Below are 17565 nucleotides of genomic sequence, written 5' to 3'. Positions count from 1 at the left end.
AGACGGAGAGAGAGAGAGACACAGACAGAGAGCGAGAGAGAGACACAGACAGAGAGAGAGACACAGACAGAGAGAGACACAGACGGAGAGAGAGAGAGAGAGACACAGACAGAGAGAGAGAGACACAGACAGAGAGAGAGAGAGAGAGAGAGACACAGACGGAGAGAGAGAGAGAGAGACACAGACGGAGAGAGAGAGACACAGACGGGGAGAGAGAGAGACACACAGACAGGGAGAGAGAGAGACACACAGACAGGGAGAGAGAGAGACACACAGACAGGGAGAGAGAGAGAGACACAGACAGAGAGAGAGAGACAGACGGGGAGAGAGAGAGACACAGACAGAGAGAGAGAGAAAGAGAGACACAGACAGAGAGAGAGAGAGGCACAGACGGGGAGAGAGAGACAGACGGAGAGAGAGACACAGACGGAGAGATAAAAGGAGAGAGAGAACAACATCTCTAATGTCTCAGTGGAAAAAGAGGAAAAGTAAAAGACCAGAGCAGCTCTTTCCTCCCCTTCCTCTCCTCTGGTGTCCCACATTTAGTTTACCTTTGATATTAAAATAACATTTCTCTGGCTGCGAAGCTCGGAGGGGGCTATTTTCACACATGCACTCACACTGCTGGCTGCAATGAGTCACCCGTACCCATAACAACCCCTGAGGGGCTCAGAAGAATTTCCTCTGGAGGGGATGATGATGATAATAAAATACTAATTTCTCCTGACCCCTGCGTGTCTGGGTTGACCCCCCTAGCTGACTCCACAGTCCCCCCCCCCCCCCACCCCCCTGGTCATTTCAGAAAAGACACATGGGGGCAACCCGTTTTTAAAAAAATTAACACTCACTGTGTGTGGAAGAGTGCAAAGTAGAGCCCCCACCCCCTGTTACCAACCACTGCCCCCCAACCCCCTTTAAAGCACTGAGATTCCAACATTTCAAAGAGGGTCAGGGTCCCGGTGACAGACAGACAGGAGGGGAAACGGATCCCCCCTCTCTAGCCTCCTCCACCCCTCCTCTAGCAGGGGTCAAGCCAGAGCACGATGGACACAGATGGAGACAGACCTTTTGGTCCCTGGTCTGTCTGTCTCAATAAAGATCATCAGAAGTTAGTCTCTGTGGGTACTGAAGGGAAGCAGTACAGTACAGTCCTGGCTGGCTAGCTGGGTATGTAAAGAGCAGGGTTAGCAGTACAGTCCTGGCTGGCTAGCTGGGTATGTAAAGAGCAGGGTTAGCAGTACAGTCATGGCTGGCTAGCTGGGTATGTAAAGAGCAGGGTTAGCAGTACAGTCCTAGCTGGCTAGCTGGGTATGTAAAGATCAGGGTTAGCAGTACAGTCCTGGCTGGCTAGCTGGGTATGTAAAGAGCAGGGTTAGCAGTACAGTCCTGGCTGGCTAGCTGGGTAGTTAAAGATCAGGGTTAGCAGTACAGTCCTGGCTGGCTAGCTGGGTATGTAAAGAGCAGGGTTAGCAGTACAGTCCTGGCTGGCTAGCTGGGTATGTAAAGAGCAGGGTTAGCAGTACAGTCCTGGCTGGCTAGCTGGGTAGTTAAAGATCAGGGTTAGCAGTACAGTACTGGCTGGCTAGCTGGGTATGTAAAGATCAGGGTTAGCAGTACAGTCATGGCTGGCTAGCTGGGTATGTAAAGATCAGGGTTAGCAGTACAGTACTGGCTGGCTAGCTGGGTATGTAAAGATCAGGGTTAGCAGTACAGTCATGGCTGGTAGTTAAAGATCAGGGTTAGCAGTACAGTCCTGGCTGGCTAGTTAAAGATCAGGGTTAGCAGTACAGTCCTGGCTGGCTAGTTAAAGATCAGGGTTAGCAGTACAGTCCTGGCTGGCTAGCTGGGTAGTTAAAGATCAGGGTTAGCAGTACAGTCATGGCTGGGTAGTTAAAGATCAGGGTTAGCAGTACAGTCCTGGCTGGCTAGTTAAAGATCAGGGTTAGCAGTACAGTCCTGGCTGGGTATGTAAAGATCAGGGTTAGCAGTACAGTCCTGGCTGGCTAGCTGGGTAGTTAAAGATCAGGGTTAGCAGTACAGTCCTGGCTGGCTAGCTGGGTATGTAAAGAGCAGGGTTAGCAGTACAGTCCTGGCTGGCTAGCTGGGTATGTAAAGAGCAGGGTTAGCAGTACAGTCCTGGCTGGCTAGCTGGGTAGTTAAAGATCAGGGTTAGCAGTACAGTACTGGCTGGCTAGCTGGGTATGTAAAGATCAGGGTTAGCAGTACAGTCATGGCTGGCTAGCTGGGTATGTAAAGATCAGGGTTAGCAGTACAGTACTGGCTGGCTAGCTGGGTATGTAAAGATCAGGGTTAGCAGTACAGTCATGGCTGGGTAGTTAAAGATCAGGGTTAGCAGTACAGTCCTGGCTGGCTAGCTGGGTAGTTAAAGATCAGGGTTAGCAGTACAGTCATGGCTGGGTAGTTAAAGATCAGGGTTAGCAGTACAGTCCTGGCTGGCTAGTTAAAGATCAGGGTTAGCAGTACAGTCCTGGCTGGGTATGTAAAGATCAGGGTTAGCAGTACAGTCCTGGCTGGGTAGTTAAAGATCAGGGTTAGCAGTACAGTGCTGGCTGGGTATGCAAAGAGCAGGGTTAGCAGTACAGTCCTGGCTGGGTAGTTAAAGATCAGGGTTAACAGTACAGTCCTGGCTGGCTAGTTAAAGATCAGGGTTAGCAGTACAGTCCTGGCTGGCTAGCTGGGTAGTTAAAGATCAGGGTTAGCAGTACAGGTCTGGCTGGGTATGTAAAGAGTAGGGTTAGCAGTACAGTCCTGGCTGGGTAGTTAAAGATTCAGGGTTAGCAGTACAGGTCTGGCTGGGTATGTAAAGAGCAGGGTTAGCAGTACAGGTCTGGCTGGGTATGTAAAGAGCAGGGTTAGCAGTACAGTGCTGGCTGGGTATGTAAAGAGCAGGGTTAGCAGTACAGTGCTGGCTGGGTATGTAAAGAGCAGGGTTAGCAGTACAGTGCTGGCTGGGTATGTAAAGAGTAGGGTTAGCAGTACAGTGCTGGCTGGGTATGTAAAGAGCAGGGTTAGCAGTACAGTGCTGGCTGGGTATGTAAAGAGCAGGGTTAGCAGTACAGGTCTGGCTGGGTATGTAAAGAGCAGGGTTAGCAGTACAGTCCTGGCTGGGTAGTTAAAGATCAGGGTTAGCAGTACAGTCCTGGCTGGGTATGTAAAGATCAGGGTTAGCAGTACAGTCCTGGCTGGGTATGTAAAGAGCAGGGTTAGCAGTACAGTGCTGGCTGGGTAGTTAAAGATCAGGGTTAGCAGTACCGTGCTGGCTGGGTATGTAAAGAGCAGGGTTAGCAGTACAGGTCTGGCTGGGTATGTAAAGAGCAGGGTTAGCAGTACCGTGCTGGCTGGGTATGTAAAGAGCAGGGTTAGCAGTACAGTCCTGGCTGGGTATGTAAAGATCAGGGTTAGCAGTACAGTCCTGGCTGGGTATGTAAAGAGCAGGGTTAGCAGTACAGTGCTGGCTGGGTAGTTAAAGAGCAGGGTTAGCAGTACCGTGCTGGCTGGGTATGTAAAGAGCAGGGTTAGCAGTACAGTGCTGGCTGGGTATGTAAAGAGCAGGGTTAGCAGTACAGTGCTGGCTGGGTATGTAAAGAGCAGGGTTAGCAGTACAGGTCTGGCTGGGTATGTAAAGAGCAGGGTTAGCAGTACAGTGCTGGCTGGGTAGTTAAAGAGCAGGGTTAGCAGTACCGTGCTGGCTGGGTATGTAAATATCAGGGTTAGCAGTACAGTCCTGGCTGGGTATGTAAAGAGCAGGGTTAGCAGTACAGTGCTGGCTGGGTATGTAAAGACCAGGGTTAGCAGTACAGTGCTGGCTGGGTATGTAAAGAGCAGGGTTAGCAGTACAGTGCTGGCTGGGTATGTAAAGACCAGGGTTAGCAGTACAGTGCTGGCTGGGTATGTAAAGAGCAGGGTTAGCAGTACAGTGCTGGCTGGGTAGTTAAAGAGCAGGGTTAGCAGTACCGTGCTGGCTGGGTATGTAAAGAGCAGGGTTAGCAGTACAGTGCTGGCTGGGTATAAAGAGCAGGGTTAGCAGTACCGTGCTGGCTGGGTATGTAAAGAGCAGGGTTAGCAGTACCGTGCTGGCTGGGTATGTAAAGAGCAGGGTTAGCAGTACAGTGCTGGCTGGGTATGTAAAGAGCAGGGTTAGCAGTACAGTGCTGGCTGGGTATGTAAAGAGCAGGGTTAGCAGTACCGTGCTGGCTGGGTATGTAAAGAGCAGGGTTAGCAGTACAGTGCTGGCTGGGTATGTAAAGACCAGGGTTAGCAGTACAGTGCTGGCTGGGTATGTAAAGAGCAGGGTTAGCAGTACCGTGCTGGCTGGGTATGTAAAGAGCAGGGTTAGCAGTACAGGTCTGGCTGGGTATGTAAAGAGCAGGGTTAGCAGTAGAGTGCTGGCTGGGTATGTAAAGAGTAGGGTTAGCAGTACAGTGCTGGCTGGGTATGTAAAGAGCAGGGTTAGCAGTACAGTGCTGGCTGGGTATGTAAAGAGCAGGGTTAGCAGTACCGTGCTGGCTGGGTATGTAAAGAGCAGGGTTAGCAGTACCGTGCTGGCTGAGTAGTTAAAGAGCAGGGTTAGCAGTACCGTGCTGGCTGGGTATGTAAAGAGCAGGGTTAGCAGTACCGTGCTGGCTGGGTATGTAAAGAGCAGGGTTAGCAGTACCGTGCTGGCTGGGTATGTAAAGATCAGGGTTAGCAGTACCGTGCTGGCTGGGTAGTTAAAGAGCAGGGTTAGCAGTACAGGTCTGGCTGGGTAGTTAAAGATCAGGGTTAGCAGTACAGTGCTGGCTGGGTATGTAAAGAGCAGGGTTAGCAGTACAGTGCTGGCTGGGTATGTAAAGAGTAGGGTTAGCAGTACAGGTCTGGCTGGGTAGTTAAAGAGCAGGGTTAGCAGTACAGTGCTGGCTGGGTATGTAAAGAGCAGGGTTAGCAGTACAGTGCTGGCTGGGTAGTTAAAGAGCAGGGTTAGCAGTACAGGTCTGGCTGGGTATGTAAAGAGCAGGGTTAGCAGTACAGTGCTGGCTGGGTATGTAAAGAGTAGGGTTAGCAGTACAGTGCTGGCTGGGTAGTTAAAGAGCAGGGTTAGCAGTACAGTGCTGGCTGGGTATGTAAAGAGTAGGGTTAGCAGTACAGTGCTGGCTGGGTATGTAAAGAGCAGGGTTAGCAGTACAGTGCTGGCTGGGTATGTAAAGAGTAGGGTTAGCAGTACAGTGCTGGCTGGGTATGTAAAGAGCAGGGTTAGCAGTACAGTGCTGGCTGGGTATGTAAAGATCAGGGTTAGCAGTACAGTGCTGGCTGGGTAGTTAAAGATCAGGGTTAGCAGTACAGGTCTGGCTGGGTAGCTGGGTATGTAAAGAGCAGGGTTAGCAGTACAGTGCTGGCTGGGTAGTTAAAGAGCAGGGTTAGCAGTACAGGTGCTGGCAGGGGTTAGCAGTACAGTGCTGGCTGGTAGTTAAGAGCAGGGTTAGCAGTACCGTGCTGGCTGGGTATGTAAATATCAGGGTTAGCAGTACAGTCCTGGCTGGGGTATGTAAAAGAGCAGGGTTAGCAGTACAGTGCTGGCTGGGTATGTAAAGACCAGGGTTAGCAGTACAGTGCTGGCTGGGTATGTAAAGAGCAGGGTTAGCAGTACAGTGCTGGCTGGGGTATGTAAAGACCAGGGTTAGCAGTACAGTGCTGGCTGGGTATGTAAAGAGCAGGGTTAGCCAGTACAGTGCTGGCTGGGTAGTTAAAGAGCAGGGGTTAGCAGTACCGTGCTGGCTGGGTATGTAAAGAGCAGGGTTAGCAGTACACAGTGCTGCTGGGTATAGAGAGCAGGGTTAGCAGTCCGTGCTGGCTGGGTATGTAAAGAGCAGGGTTAGCAGTACCGTGCTGGCTGGGTATGTAAAGAGCAGGGTTAGCAGTACAGTGCTGGCTGGGTATGTAAAGAGCAGGGTTAGCAGTACAGTGCTGGCTGGGTATGTAAAGAGCAGGGTTAGCAGTACCGTGCTGGCTGGGTATGTAAAGAGCAGGGTTAGCAGTACAGTGCTGGCTGGGTATGTAAAGACCAGGGTTAGCAGTACAGTGCTGGCTGGGTATGTAAAGAGCAGGGTTAGCAGTACCGTGCTGGCTGGGTATGTAAAGAGCAGGGTTAGCAGTACAGGTCTGGCTGGGTATGTAAAGAGCAGGGTTAGCAGTAGAGTGCTGGCTGGGTATGTAAAGAGTAGGGTTAGCAGTACAGTGCTGGCTGGGTATGTAAAGAGCAGGGTTAGCAGTACAGTGCTGGCTGGGTATGTAAAGAGCAGGGTTAGCAGTACCGTGCTGGCTGGGTATGTAAAGAGCAGGGTTAGCAGTACCGTGCTGGCTGAGTAGTTAAAGAGCAGGGTTAGCAGTACCGTGCTGGCTGGGTATGTAAAGAGCAGGGTTAGCAGTACCGTGCTGGCTGGGTATGTAAAGAGCAGGTTAGCAGTACCGGCTGGCTGGTATGTAAAGATCAGGGGTTAGCAGTACCGTGCTGGCTTGGGTAGTTAAAGAGCAGGGTTAGCAGTACAGGTCCTGCTGGGTTAGTTAAAGATCAGGGTTAGCAGTACAGTGCTGGCTGGGTATGTAAAGAGCAGGGTTAGGCAGTACAGTGCTGGCTGGGTATTTAAAGAGCAGGGTTAGCAGTACAGTGCTGGCTGGGTATGTAAAGAGCAGGGTTAGCAGTACAGGGCCTGGCTGGGTATGTAAAGAGCAGGGTTAGCAGTACAGGCTGGCCTGGGTTAGTAAAGAGCAGGGTTAGCAGTACAGTGCTGGCTGGGTAGTTAAAGAGCAGGGTAGCAGTACAGTGCTGGCTGGGTATGTAAAGAGCAGGGTTAGCAGTACAGTGCTGGCTGGGTATGTAAAGAGTCAGGGTTAGCAGTACAGTGCTGGCTGGGTAGTTAAAGATCAGGGGTAGCAGTACAGTCATGGCTGGGTAGTTAAAGATCAGGGTTAGCAGTACAGTCCTGGCTGGCTAGTTAAAGATCAGGGTTAGCAGTACAGTCCTGGCTGGGTATGTAAAGATCAGGGTTAGCAGTACAGTCCTGGCTGGCTAGCTGGGTAGTTAAAGATCAGGGTTAGCAGTACAGTCCTGGCTGGCTAGCTGGGTATGTAAAGAGCAGGGTTAGCAGTACAGTCCTGGCTGGCTAGCTGGGTATGTAAAGAGCAGGGTTAGCAGTACAGTCCTGGCTGGCTAGCTGGGTAGTTAAAGATCAGGGTTAGCAGTACAGTACTGGCTGGCTAGCTGGGTATGTAAAGATCAGGGTTAGCAGTACAGTCATGGCTGGCTAGCTGGGTATGTAAAGATCAGGGTTAGCAGTACAGTACTGGCTGGCTAGCTGGGTATGTAAAGATCAGGGTTAGCAGTACAGTCATGGCTGGGTAGTTAAAGATCAGGGTTAGCAGTACAGTCCTGGCTGGCTAGTTAAAGATCAGGGTTAGCAGTACAGTCCTGGCTGGCTAGTTAAAGATCAGGGTTAGCAGTACAGTCCTGGCTGGCTAGCTGGGTAGTTAAAGATCAGGGTTAGCAGTACAGTCATGGCTGGGTAGTTAAAGATCAGGGTTAGCAGTACAGTCCTGGCTGGCTAGTTAAAGATCAGGGTTAGCAGTACAGTCCTGGCTGGGTATGTAAAGATCAGGGTTAGCAGTACAGTCCTGGCTGGGTAGTTAAAGATCAGGGTTAGCAGTACAGTGCTGGCTGGGTATGCAAAGAGCAGGGTTAGCAGTACAGTCCTGGCTGGGTAGTTAAAGATCAGGGTTAACAGTACAGTCCTGGCTGGCTAGTTAAAGATCAGGGTTAGCAGTACAGTCCTGGCTGGCTAGCTGGGTAGTTAAAGATCAGGGTTAGCAGTACAGGTCTGGCTGGGTATGTAAAGAGTAGGGTTAGCAGTACAGTCCTGGCTGGGTAGTTAAAGATCAGGGTTAGCAGTACAGGTCTGGCTGGGTATGTAAAGAGCAGGGTTAGCAGTACAGGTCTGGCTGGGTATGTAAAGAGCAGGGTTAGCAGTACAGTGCTGGCTGGGTATGTAAAGAGCAGGGTTAGCAGTACAGTGCTGGCTGGGTATGTAAAGAGCAGGGTTAGCAGTACAGTGCTGGCTGGGTATGTAAAGAGTAGGGTTAGCAGTACAGTGCTGGCTGGGTATGTAAAGAGCAGGGTTAGCAGTACAGTGCTGGCTGGGTATGTAAAGAGCAGGGTTAGCAGTACAGGTCTGGCTGGGTATGTAAAGAGCAGGGTTAGCAGTACAGTCCTGGCTGGGTAGTTAAAGATCAGGGTTAGCAGTACAGTCCTGGCTGGGTATGTAAAGATCAGGGTTAGCAGTACAGTCCTGGCTGGGTATGTAAAGAGCAGGGTTAGCAGTACAGTGCTGGCTGGGTAGTTAAAGATCAGGGTTAGCAGTACCGTGCTGGCTGGGTATGTAAAGAGCAGGGTTAGCAGTACAGGTCTGGCTGGGTATGTAAAGAGCAGGGTTAGCAGTACCGTGCTGGCTGGGTATGTAAAGAGCAGGGTTAGCAGTACAGTCCTGGCTGGGTATGTAAAGATCAGGGTTAGCAGTACAGTCCTGGCTGGGTATGTAAAGAGCAGGGTTAGCAGTACAGTGCTGGCTGGGTAGTTAAAGAGCAGGGTTAGCAGTACCGTGCTGGCTGGGTATGTAAAGAGCAGGGTTAGCAGTACAGTGCTGGCTGGGTATGTAAAGAGCAGGGTTAGCAGTACAGTGCTGGCTGGGTATGTAAAGAGCAGGGTTAGCAGTACAGGTCTGGCTGGGTATGTAAAGAGCAGGGTTAGCAGTACAGTGCTGGCTGGGTAGTTAAAGAGCAGGGTTAGCAGTACCGTGCTGGCTGGGTATGTAAATATCAGGGTTAGCAGTACAGTCCTGGCTGGGTATGTAAAGAGCAGGGTTAGCAGTACAGTGCTGGCTGGGTATGTAAAGACCAGGGTTAGCAGTACAGTGCTGGCTGGGTATGTAAAGAGCAGGGTTAGCAGTACAGTGCTGGCTGGGTATGTAAAGACCAGGGTTAGCAGTACAGTGCTGGCTGGGTATGTAAAGAGCAGGGTTAGCAGTACAGTGCTGGCTGGGTAGTTAAAGAGCAGGGTTAGCAGTACCGTGCTGGCTGGGTATGTAAAGAGCAGGGTTAGCAGTACAGTGCTGGCTGGGTATAAAGAGCAGGGTTAGCAGTACCGTGCTGGCTGGGTATGTAAAGAGCAGGGTTAGCAGTACCGTGCTGGCTGGGTATGTAAAGAGCAGGGTTAGCAGTACAGTGCTGGCTGGGTATGTAAAGAGCAGGGTTAGCAGTACAGTGCTGGCTGGGTATGTAAAGAGCAGGGTTAGCAGTACCGTGCTGGCTGGGTATGTAAAGAGCAGGGTTAGCAGTACAGTGCTGGCTGGGTATGTAAAGACCAGGGTTAGCAGTACAGTGCTGGCTGGGTATGTAAAGAGCAGGGTTAGCAGTACCGTGCTGGCTGGGTATGTAAAGAGCAGGGTTAGCAGTACAGGTCTGGCTGGGTATGTAAAGAGCAGGGTTAGCAGTAGAGTGCTGGCTGGGTATGTAAAGAGTAGGGTAGCAGTACAGTGCTGGCTGGGTATGTAAAGAGCAGGGTTAGCAGTACAGTGCTGGCTGGGTATGTAAAGAGCAGGTTAGCAGTACCGTGCTGGCTGGGTATGTAAAGAGCAGGGTTAGCAGTACCGTGCTGGCTGAGTAGTTAAAGAGCAGGGTTAGCAGTACCGTGCTGGCTGGGTATGTAAAGAGCAGGGTTAGCAGTACCGTGCTGGCTGGGTATGTAAAGAGCAGGGTTAGCAGTACCGTGCTGGCTGGGTATGTAAAGATCAGGGTTAGCAGTACCGTGCTGGCTGGGTAGTTAAAGAGCAGGGTTAGCAGTACAGGTCTGGCTGGGTAGTTAAAGATCAGGGTTAGCAGTACAGTGCTGGCTGGGTATGTAAAGAGCAGGGTTAGCAGTACAGTGCTGGCTGGGTATGTAAAGAGTAGGGTTAGCAGTACAGGTCTGGCTGGGTAGTTAAAGAGCAGGGTTAGCAGTACAGTGCTGGCTGGGTATGTAAAGAGCAGGGTTAGCAGTACAGTGCTGGCTGGGTAGTTAAAGAGCAGGGTTAGCAGTACAGGTCTGGCTGGGTATGTAAAGAGCAGGGTTAGCAGTACAGTGCTGGCTGGGTATGTAAAGAGTAGGGTTAGCAGTACAGTGCTGGCTGGGTAGTTAAAGAGCAGGGTTAGCAGTACAGTGCTGGCTGGGTATGTAAAGAGTAGGGTTAGCAGTACAGTGCTGGCTGGGTATGTAAAGAGCAGGGTTAGCAGTACAGTGCTGGCTGGGTATGTAAAGAGTAGGGTTAGCAGTACAGTGCTGGCTGGGTATGTAAAGAGCAGGGTTAGCAGTACAGTCCTGGCTGGGTATGTAAAGATCAGGGTTAGCAGTACAGTGCCTGGCTGGGTAGTTAAAGATCCAGGGTTAGCAGTACAGTCCTGGCTGGGTATGTAAGAGGCAGGGTTAGCGTACAGTGCGCTTGGGTAGTTAAAGCAGGGTTAGCAGTACCGTGCTGGCTGGGTATGTAAAGAGCAGGGTTAGCAGTACAGGTCTGGCTGGGTATGTAAAGAGCAGGGTTAGCAGTACAGTGCTGGCTGGGTATAAAGAGCATGGTTTAGCAGTACCGTGCTGGCTTGGGTATGTAAAGAGCAGGGTTAGCAGTACCGTGCTGCTGGGTATGTAAAGAGCAGGGTTAGCAGTACAGGTGCTGGCTGGGTATGTAAAGAGCAGGGTTAGCAGTACAGTGCTGGCTGGGTATGTAAAGAGCAGGGTTAGCAGTACCGTGCTGGCTGGGTATGTAAAGAGCAGGGTTAGCAGTACAGTGCTGGCTGGGTATGTAAAGACCAGGGTTAGCAGTACAGTGCTGGCTGGGTATGTAAAGAGCAGGGTTAGCAGTACCGTGCTGGCTGGGTAATGTAAAGAGCAGGGTTAGCAGTACAGGTCTGGCTGGGTATGTAAAGAGCAGGGTTAGCAGTAGAGTGCTGGCTGGGTATGTAAAGAGTAGGGTTAGCAGTACAGTGCTGGCTGGGTATGTAAAGAGCAGGGTTAGCAGTACAGTGCTGGCTGGGTATGTAAAGAGCAGGGTTAGCAGTACCGTGCTGGCTGGGTATGTAAAGAGCAGGGTTAGCAGTACCGTGCTGGCTGAGTAGTTAAAGAGCAGGGTTAGCAGTACCGTGCTGGCTGGGTATGTAAAGAGCAGGGTTAGCAGTACCGTGCTGGCTGGGTATGTAAAGAGCAGGGTTAGCAGTACCGTGCTGGCTGGGTATGTAAAGATCAGGGTTAGCAGTACCGTGCTGGCTGGGTAGTTAAAGAGCAGGGTTAGCAGTACAGGTCTGGCTGGGTAGTTAAAGATCAGGGTTAGCAGTACAGTGCTGGCTGGGTATGTAAAGAGCAGGGTTAGCAGTACAGTGCTGGCTGGGTATGTAAAGAGTAGGGTTAGCAGTACAGGTCTGGCTGGGTAGTTAAAGAGCAGGGTTAGCAGTACAGTGCTGGCTGGGTATGTAAAGAGCAGGGTTAGCAGTACAGTGCTGGCTGGGTAGTTAAAGAGCAGGGTTAGCAGTACAGGTCTGGCTGGGTATGTAAAGAGCAGGGTTAGCAGTACAGTGCTGGCTGGGTATGTAAAGAGTAGGGTTAGCAGTACAGTGCTGGCTGGGTAGTAAAGAGCAGGGTTAGCAGTACAGTGCTGGCTGGGTATGTAAAGAGTAGGGTTAGCAGTACAGTGCTGGCTGGGTATGTAAAGAGCAGGGTTAGCAGTACAGTGCTGGCTGGGTATGTAAAGAGTAGGGTTAGCAGTACAGTGCTGGCTGGGTATGTAAAGCAGGGTTAGCAGTACAGTCCTGGCTGGGTATGTAAAGATCAGGGTTAGCAGTACAGTGCTGGCTGGGTAGTTAAAGATCAGGGTTAGCAGTACAGTCCTGGCTGGGTATGTAAAGAGCAGGTTAGCAGTACAGTGCTGGCTGGGTAGTTAAAGAGCAGGGTTAGCAGTACAGTGCTGGCTGGGTAGTTAAAGAGCAGGGTTAGCAGTACCGTGCTGGCTGGGTATGTAAAGAGCAGGGTTAGCAGTACAGTGCTGGCTGGGTATGTAAAGAGCAGGGTTAGCAGTACAGTGCTGGCTGGGTATGTAAAGAGCAGGGTTAGCAGTACAGTGCTGGCTGGGTATGTAAAGAGCAGGGTTAGCAGTACAGTGCTGGCTGGGTATGTAAAGAGCAGGGTTAGCAGTACAGTGCTGGCTGGGTAGTTAAAGATCAGGGTTAGCAGTACAGTGCTGGCTGGGTAGTTAAAGAGCAGGGTTAGCAGTACAGTGCTGGCTGGGTAGTTAAAGATCAGGGTTAGCAGTACAGTGCTGGCTGGGTAGTTAAAAATCAGGGTTAGCAGTACAGTGCTGGCTGGGTATGTAAAGAGCAGGGTTAGCAGTACAGTGCTGGCTGGGTATGTAAAGAGTAGGGTTAGCAGTACAGTGCTGGCTGGTATGTAAAGATCAGGGTTAGCAGTACAGTCCTGGCTGGGTAGTTAAAGAGCAGGGTTAGCAGTACAGTCCTGGCTGGGTATGTAAAGATCAGGGTTAGCAGTACAGTCCTGGCTGGGTAGTTAAAGAGCAGGGTTAGCAGTACAGTGCTGGCTGGGTATGTAAGAGCAGGGTTAGCAGTACAGTGCTGGCTGGGTATGTAAAGAGCAGGGTTAGCAGTACAGTGCTGGCTGGGTAGTTAAAGAGCAGGGTTAGCAGTACAGGTCTGGCTGGGTATGTAAAGAGCAGGTTAGCAGTACAGTGCTGGCTGAGTAGTTAAAGATCAGGGTTAGCAGTACAGTGCTGGCTGGGTATGTAAAGAGCAGGGTTAGCAGTACAGTGCTGGCTGGGTATGTAAAGACCAGGGTTAGCAGTACAGTGCTGGCTGGGGTATGTAAAGAGCAGGGTTAGCAGTACAGTGCTGGCTGGGTATGTAAAGAGCAGGGTTAGCAGTACCGTGCTGGCTGGGTATGTAAAGAGCAGGGTTAGCAGTAGCAGTGCTGCTGAGTAGTTAAAGAGCAGGGTTAGCAGTACAGTGCTGGCTGGGTATGTAAAGAGCAGGGTTAGCAGTACAGTGCTAGCTGGGTAGTTAAAGAGCAGGGTTAGCAGTACAGTGCTGGCTGGGTATGTAAAGAGCAGGGTTAGCAGTACAGTGCTGGCTGGGTAGTTAAAGACCAGGGTTAGCAGTACCGTGCTGGCTGGGTATGTAAAGAGCAGGGTTAGCAGTACAGTGCTGGCTGGGTATGTAAAGAGCAGGGTTAGCAGTACCGTGCTGGCTGGGTATGTAAAGAGCAGGGTTAGCAGTACAGTGCTGGCTGGGTATGTAAAGAGCAGGGTTAGCAGTACAGGTCTGGCTGGGTATGTAAAGAGCAGGGTTAGCAGTACCGTGCTGGCTGGGTATGTAAAGAGCAGGGTTAGCAGTACAGTGCTGGGCTGGGTATGTAAAGAGCAGGGTTAGCAGTACAGTCCTGGCTGGGTATGTAAAGAGCAGGGTTAGCAGTACAGGTCTGGCTGGTATGTAAAGAGCAGGTTAGCAGTACAGTGCTGGCTGGTATGTAAAGATCAGGGTTAGCAGTACAGTGCTGGCTGGGTAGTAAAGAGCAGGGTTAGCAGTACAGTGCTGGCTGGGTATGTAAAGAGCAGGGTTCGCAGTACCGTGCGGCTGGGTATGTAAAGAGCAGGTTAGCAGTACAGTGCTGGCTGGGTAGTTAAAGATCAGGGTTAGCAGTACAGTGCTGGCTGGGTATGTAAAGAGCAGGGTTAGCAGTACAGTGCTGGTGAGTAGTTAAAGAGCAGGGTTAGCAGTACCGTGCTGGCTGAGTAGTTAAAGAGCAGGGTTAGCAGTACCGTGCTGGCTTGAGTCTGTTCTAAAGAGCAGGGTTAGCAGTACAGTGCTGGCTGAGTAGTTAAAGAGCAGGGTTAGCAGTACCGTGCTGGCTGAGTTAAGTTAAGGACATTTAAAAAACATGTCAACTTGATATTCATCATCTCCAGCACCACCTCAACATCAGCATCTGTGAAAATGGTGCGTTTCTATGTTTGGTAGTAAAAAATAATAGAGGAACATAAGTGTTTCCAATGACATCATTAACATATTGATAGACAATTAGTGGCAATGCCTGCTCATAATTGAGCAGCACAAGATGCACACCGATGATGTCATTGGCCTCTATCTTTTTACTACAAAACATAGAAACGCACCATTTTTACAGATGTTGGGGTGGTGCTGGAGAGGATGAATATCAAGTAGAACAATTGTTGAAATTCCCCTTAAAGAGAGCAGGGTTACCAGAACAGACCGACACACCTGCAGCATTCTTTGAAAACAACCAGGCCAGACACACAGAGCAGGGCCAAACCAGAGAGGGCCAGGCAGGCCACCATTGGCTGTAAATAACAAGGGAGAGGAGGGAGAGAGACCGGAGAGGAGCATCTGTGTTCCTGTAGACACACACAGACACACAGTTACACACCCACACACACGCACGCAGACCCAGAGCAGAGCAGAGCAGACCCAGAGCAGAGCAGACCCAGAGCAGACCCAGAGCAGAGCAGACAGACAGACACAATCAGAAAAACGGACAGACAGAAAGACGGACAAAGCAGAACAGACAGACAGAAAGACGGACAGAGCAGAACAGACAGACAGAAAGACGGACAGCGCAGAACAGACAGAAAGACGGACAGATCAGACAGACAGAAGACGGACAAAACAGACAGACAGACCGAAAGACGGACAGAGCAGAACAGACGGACAGAAAGAAAGACGGACAGAGCAGAACAGACCCGAAAGACAGGTAGACAGACATACACACAAACACACACCAAGCATGCAAGTGTACACAGACACTGACAGGCAGACACTGACAGGCAGACATACACACTCCCATTCAGCACACAGACAGTCACACATACATTGGATGAACATACTATAGAGAAAGTCAAAGTGTAAAAATATTTTGGGAGTGTGGGTGGATGACAAGCTGAGCTTCACTGTTCATGTGGAGAACTTGATAAGGAAGCTCAAGCTGAAAATAGGTTTTTATTACCGGCAATAAGGCTTGTTTTTCCTCTGAAGTCCAGGAAGGAGCTGGTACGATGTACAGTACCTGTCAAAAGTTTAGACACACCTACTCATTTTCTACATTGCAGAATAATAGTGAAGACATCAGAACTATGAAATAACACATATGGATTCATGTAGTAACCAAAACAGTGTTAAACAAATCAAAAATATATTTTATATTTGAGATTCTTCAAAGCAGCCACCCTTTGCCTTGATGACAGCTTCGCACGCTCTTGGCATTCTGTCAACCAGCTTCACCTAGATGATTTTCCAAAGTCTTGAAGGAGTTCCCACATATGCTGAGCACTTGTTGGCTGCTTTTTCTTCACTCTGCGGTCTAACTCATCCCAAACCATCTCAATTGGGTTGAGGGTTGGGTGATTGTGGAGGCCAGATCATCTGATGCAGCGCTCCATCACTCTCCTTCTTGGTCAAATTAGCCCTTACACAGCCTGGAGGTGTGTCAAATCAAATGTTATTGGTCACATACACATGGTTAGCAGATGTTATTGGTCACATACACATGGTTAGCAGATATTGTTGCGAGTCTAGCGAAATTCTTATGCTTCTAGATCTGGACAGTATCTGACAGGTAATATCTAACAATTCCACAACAAAACCTAATATCTAACAATTCCACAACAAAACCTAATACACACAATCTAATAAAGGAATGGGATGAGAATACAGTGGGGCAAAAAAGTATTAGTCAGCCACCAATTGTGCAATTCTCCCACTTAAAAAGATGAGAGAGGCCTGTAATTTTCATCAGGTCCTGGAGTGGCCTAGCCAGTCTCCAGATCTCAACCCCATAGAAAATCTTTGGAGGAGTTGAAAGTCTGTGTTGCCCAGCAACAGCCCCAAAACATTACTGCTCTAGAGGAGATCTGCATGGAGGAATGGGCCAAAATACCAGCAACAGTGTGTGAAAACCTTGTGAAGACTTACAGAAAACGTTTGACCTCTGTCATTGCCAACAAAGGGTATATAACAAATATTGAGATAAACTTTTGTTATTGACCAAATACTTATTTCCACCATAATTTGCAAATAAATTCATTAAAAAATCCTACAATGTGATTTTCAGGATTTTTTTTTTCTCATTTTGTCTGTCATAGTTGAAGTGTACCTATGATGAAAATTACAGGCCTCTCTCATCTTTTTAAGTGGGAGAACTGACACAATTGGTGGCTGACTAAATACTTTTTTGCCCCACTGTATATAAGTATAAAATATATGGATGAGCAGTGACAGAGTGGCTAAGATGCAATAGATAGTGAAGGATACAGTACATATGAGATGAGTAATGCGAGATATGTAAACAAAAGTGGCATTATATAAAGTGACTAGTGTTCCATTTATTAAAGTGGCCAATGATTCGAGTCTGTATGTAGGCTGCAGCCTCTCTGTGTTAGTGATGGCTGTTTAACAGTCTGATGGCCTTGAGATAGAAGCTGTTTTTTCAATCTCTCTATCCCAGCTTTGATGCACCTGTACAGACCTCACCTTCTGGATGATAGCGGGGTGAACAGGCAGTGGCTCGGGTGGTTGTTGTCCTTGAGGATCTTTATGGCCTTCCTGTGACATTGGTGTTGTAGGTGCCCTGGAGGGCAGGTAGTTTGCCCCTGGTGATGCGTTGTGCAGACAGCACCACCCTCTGGAGAGCCCTGCGGTTGTGGGCGGTGCAGTTGCCGTACCAGGCGGTAATACAGCCCGACAGAATGCGCTCAATTGTGCATCTGTAAAAGTTAGAAGGGTTTTCGGTGACAAGCCACGTTTTTTCAGCCTCCTGAGGTTGAAGAGACGCTTTTGCGCCTTCTTCACCACACTGTCTGTGTGCTTGGACCATTTGAGATACAGAGGAACTTAAAACGTTCCACCTTCTCCACTGCTGTCTCATCGATGTGGATAGGGGGGTGCTCCCTCTGCTGTTTCCTGAAGTCCATGATCATGTCTTTTGTTTTGTGACATTGAGTATGAGGTTATTTTCTTGACACCACACTTCGAGGGCCCTCGCCTCCTCCCTGTAGGCTGTCTCGTCGTTGTTGGTAATCAAGCCTACTACTGTGGTGTCGTCTGGAAACTGATGATTGAGTTGGAGGTGTGCATGGCCACGCAGTCATGAGTGAACAGGGAGTACAGGAGGGGCTGAGCACGCACCCTTGTGGGGCCCCAGTGTTGAGGATCAGCGGAGTCGAGATGTTTTTCCTACCTTCACACCTGGGGCGGCCAATCAGGAAGTCCAGGACCCAGTTTCACAGGGCGGGGATCAAGACCCAGGGTCTCAAGCTTAATGATGAGTTTGGAGGGTACTATGGTGTTGAATGCTGAGCTGTAGTCAATGAACGCATTATTACATATGTATTCCTCTTGTCCAGGTGGGATAGGGAAGTGTGCAGTGTAAATGCGATTGCATCGTCTGTGGACCTATTGGGGCGGTAAGCAAATTGGAGT

This window comes from Salvelinus namaycush, unplaced genomic scaffold (genome assembly GCF_016432855.1).
Source record: "Salvelinus namaycush isolate Seneca unplaced genomic scaffold, SaNama_1.0 Scaffold677, whole genome shotgun sequence".
Taxonomy (NCBI): Eukaryota; Metazoa; Chordata; class Actinopteri; order Salmoniformes; family Salmonidae; genus Salvelinus; species Salvelinus namaycush.
This window is presented reverse-complemented; position numbering follows the sequence as displayed.